This window comes from Propithecus coquereli, unplaced genomic scaffold (genome assembly GCF_000956105.1).
Source record: "Propithecus coquereli isolate 6110/MARCELLA unplaced genomic scaffold, Pcoq_1.0 Scaffold442, whole genome shotgun sequence".
NCBI classification, from domain to species: Eukaryota; Metazoa; Chordata; class Mammalia; order Primates; family Indriidae; genus Propithecus; species Propithecus coquereli.
In genome coordinates, this window is record NW_012150197.1 from 1,652,555 (window position 1) to 1,656,783 (window position 4,229).

Here is a 4,229-nt window from a genome sequence, read left to right on the forward strand (position 1 = left end):
GAGAGCACCAGTCGCCAACACGAGGCATCGAACAACGGTCGTCAATCTGACCCCGCAGTCAGCAAAGGACAAGGCAGCACTACGAACAACTTCATGCCGACAAATTCAATTTACGTGAAGTGGCAAACTTCTTGAGAAATGCAAATGACCAAATAAACACAAGAAGAAACAGATATTCTAAATAGCCCTCTATCTACTCGAGAAGTTGAATTTGTTATAAAAGAACATTCCCCAAACAAAAACTCCAGACTCAGATTGTTTTCCTGGTAAATCCCAGCAAACAGTCAAGACATAAACAACACCAATCTTACGCAGAGTTTTTCAGAAAACAGAGGAAGCAAGGTCACTATACAAGTCATCCTATGAGGCCCTAGTACCAAAACCTGAGACTACGAGAAAAGGAAATTATAAACCAATACCCTTCATGAATACAGATGCAAACAACTCGGAACAAAATACTATCCAGTTGGATCCAGCAGTCCAGAGAGGACCACACGTGAAGACCCAGGAGGGCTTCTGCAGAAACACGGGCCACATCAGCAGTCAGAACTCAGCCAGCGCACCTCACCACACCGACAGGCACGAGACAGAATTCAGTGCACCCTCGGGGCCAGGAAAATCAAATGCCCAGCAAGCCAGGGACAGACGGGCACCTGCACCCTCATAAAGGGCATCTGCAAAAGGCCACAGCTCATCACACTTAATGGAGAAAGACTGAACGGTCGCCCCTTGAGTCCGAGAAAAAGGCCAGATGGTCACCACTGCTGTGCACCACTGTCCTTTCAGAGACTGCAGTAAAGAAAAAAAAGAAAAAAGGATGAAGTGTATCTGTCCCTATTTACAGAAGAGATGTTTGATTCCACAGAAAATCCCAGGGAAATCTACAAAACGACAATTAATAACAAATGAACTGAGCAAGGTTGCAGGTTATTAGGTTAATATAAAAAAACAACTATTCTCATAACAGCAGCAAATAATTGAAAATTAAAATTTAAAATCCCATTTGTACCAAATACAAAAAGTACCTAGAAATAAGTGTAATAATAAACATTCAAGATCGCTACCTCACTACTTGCAAGGTACTGTTCTAAGTATTTTTCAGGGGTTAACTCATTTAGTCCTCACGGACACTGTGAGGAGAGTACTTTCATTACCCCCGCTCTACAGACGAGGAAACTGAGGTGAAGACAGGTGTGGAGACTTACCGCGTCGGAGCTACTGCGGGGGAGCAGAGGGTGGAGTGTGGACACAGCCGCCAGGGGAGCGTAAGCAGCTCGCGGGGCCACACAGGCACATCCACGGCTGGGCCCGCGGAGTCACGCGTGGTCCCCGCACTCCGGAATCCAGGGTTCCTGACACGGGTGGCACGACACCTGAGGAGCAGCCACACAGAGGGGGGTCAATGGCAAAGCCACCCGGAGCCCTGGACTCTGAATCTGCCTAACTTGGCGCAGTCCTTGTTTTTGCCCTTTCGGTTTGTCTGGAGACCGGCTGAGTGCCGCGGTGCTCCCTTGCCAGACACGCAAATTCAGCTGGGTTCCACGCTGCTGTTTGGTGCTATTTGCCTTCTAATAAGGATATCCTTATTTTGCGTGTCATTCAACCTTTACAGTAAAAAAGGAAACAATAAAAGCAAAACAAACTAACAAAAGCAAAGCAGACGATGCACAGATGATCACAGAAACACGCGAGCTGCCCACGGCACTGCAGGAGCGAGCGGCGACGGCTCTGCCACAGCGCTCGGCCCCCACGGGAGGCACGAAGGATGCCCACCTAGTCCTCGAGACGATGAGGGAATGGACAGCCTCCTACGCTGAAATCGGGGTTTCAAAGGGAGCTCTTCTTAAAGTCGATTTCTTGTAATCCAAATGGGTGTGCGTGCGGTGTAGCCGTACTGACCCCTGGTGTTTGCCGACCCTGTGTCTTGCCAGTAGACCTGTCCCCGGGTTTTTCTTAGCTCCAATGGCAAGCCTGTTCCTGTGATCTCGCCCTCACCTAGAAGAGCTCCTACAACAGAGCAGGTGCCCCAAATCTGGAATGAATAGCTGTCTGCTCAAGAACATTTTCAATAAAGATGCTGGGAGACTAGAGAGGAAAAGGGAGGAGAGACCACGTGGGAAAAGGGTGGGGCCACAGATTCTGCAGGGGTGGGAAGAGGGGTCAGCGCTGCCTCAGCAGGAGCATAAGGAATAGTCCCTGAGGTCAGTGTTAGGAAGAAAAAGCAAAATGACCTAAATTCTTTTTATTAAAGAGATAACCAAGCATGTTCCCTGATTCTCTTCACTGTCTGGCCTGGGGGCTGGGGAGCGGGGAAGGTGTTCATGACACTGATCCCTAATTGTGCTTCGTGGACCTCTTACCCTGTCCAGAGAGTGCACTGGTGCTGGCCTCGTCCCTGTATCCTGAGCCAGGAAAATGGGATGGGCAGGTTCACGGGAGGCAGAACAAGGCATGGCCTGGAGGTGTCTCCATTCAGATCTGGAGGTTGCCGATGGGAGGGGCATTTAGAAAGGGGCCCCAGCCGCAGCTCAGCTGCGGGGAGAGGCTGCCTCCTCTGATGGGCTCGTGATGCTGCCACTCTGCTCTTGGTCAAGCACCTCCTCCTCCTTCTGCTCCAATTTGAAGTTTTCGAGCTCTTGCTGGAGACCCATCCCTGAAGTCCTGGGAGTTATGTTTGTAAGACACAGCTAATCAAACTGCGACACTGAAGAGCTTCATAACATTGGTATCATCAGCAGCTGAGACACTGGGGCAAGGAGAACTTCCTGGCAAAATTAAAGCTTTCTGGGGTCACCTTTATGTCTCCATTGTTTTTACTGGCCACCGTGAAGCACGAAATCTTTGGCCTGAACTCCTGAAGCTCTGTATACCAGGTGCCCAGGTTCTCACAGGTGACTTTCCTCTGCACATCAAACACCATGACGCAGGCGTGGGCCTTGTGGTAGTAAGAGGCATGCATGTCCCAGAAGTCCACAAGGATGGTCTTGCCATCTATGGTGTCCGTGGGCTTGTATGGGTCAGGGCATACGTGGACAGCTGCTGTGGCTGAAATCCATCCACGAGAAATCTCGACAAGAGCATGGACTTGTCCACCGCCCTGTCCTCCAGGTAGATGATCTACATGTTGTCATCAGCATCCTACTTCTCTTGGTCCAGCTCATAGGGTTTGGTTCTGTCTCTCGTCATTGGCTCCTAGCTGTCGAGACGGGTCCAGCCCAGGGGAAGGGGGTCTTGTCAGTATGGTCCCAGGCAAGGGCTGGAGAGACCAGGGACGCTACAGGCTGACTGCCCATGGCCAGTGGCCCCTCGGGCCCCACTGCATCTCCTTAACAAGGATATCCTTATGCTGTCCAATACAGTAACCACTAGCCACATGCAATATTAAGTTTAAATTAACTAAAATTAAACAAAATGTAAAAACTCAGTTCCTCGGTCCCCCAGGCCACATTCTAAGTGCTCACAGCCCCATGTTTCCAATGGGTACCATATTGGACAGGACAGATTGGAACGTTTCCATCATCACAGAAAGTTCTACTGGACAGCGCTAGTCTATACACTGTGCCGTGGGAGCCCAGAAAAGTGAACTCAAACTCCTATAACAGCATCCATTTACTGAGCACAGCTTAGCAAGACAGTGGTGACAGCCCAGGGTCCGGAGTCGGACAGAGACTCTATCCTACATTACAGGATAGAGCTTTTAAAAATGCCTGGAAAGGCATTCAATAAAAAGGAAGGGCTCCACTTGAGACATTATTACTGTTGTTCTGTAAAATGTTAAGCTCAGTGTCTACTGGTCCACAGAAGTCATTTGCCAGGAACCACTTCTAAACCTTCTACGTACGGATTTTAAAATGCATTCCTTACGATAACCGTGAGGTCCCACTGCATGCTGGGGATCTTCCGCCTGCTCTTCCAGGCTGCTCTCTGTAAGGAGGTGAGACATTCACGTCCCTGCCCTCAGACCCCCAGGCTGAAGGTCCCACCTCCAGCCAGGAAGCCCTCTCCCGGGATTCCTTCTCCCGGTTCTGTAACAGCTCCCCCCTTATCCTGTGGAGTCCCGGGAGAGAAACACCTCCACTGCCACTAGCTCCAGGTGAAGCACCAACTCTGTGCTGTCCCTACCCTCTACCTGTGCAAACTGTCCCTTATAAACGCTCCTCGAATTATCCTAAACTGAGTACAGTGGCGGCTGAGTGTCAGGTTAAGTCACTTGCCCAAAGTCACACAGT

General features: G+C 50.1%; 1 protein-coding gene and 1 pseudogene across 1 annotated transcript in view; both read right to left on the minus strand.

Moving 5' to 3' along the window:
- Positions 1-1,365, minus strand: part of MTG2 (mitochondrial ribosome-associated GTPase 2) — a 10,293-nt gene extending 8,928 nt beyond the window's left edge. The window contains exon 1 of the mRNA XM_012654557.1: positions 1,206-1,365. The gene's annotated coding sequence lies outside the window, so the exon portion shown is untranslated. The remainder of the gene's footprint in view (positions 1-1,205) is intronic.
- A 1,163-nt stretch (positions 1,366-2,528) lies between these two features.
- On the minus strand, positions 2,529-3,186 carry LOC105818524 (annotated as a pseudogene).
- Between the last annotated feature and the right edge of the window lie 1,043 nt (positions 3,187-4,229).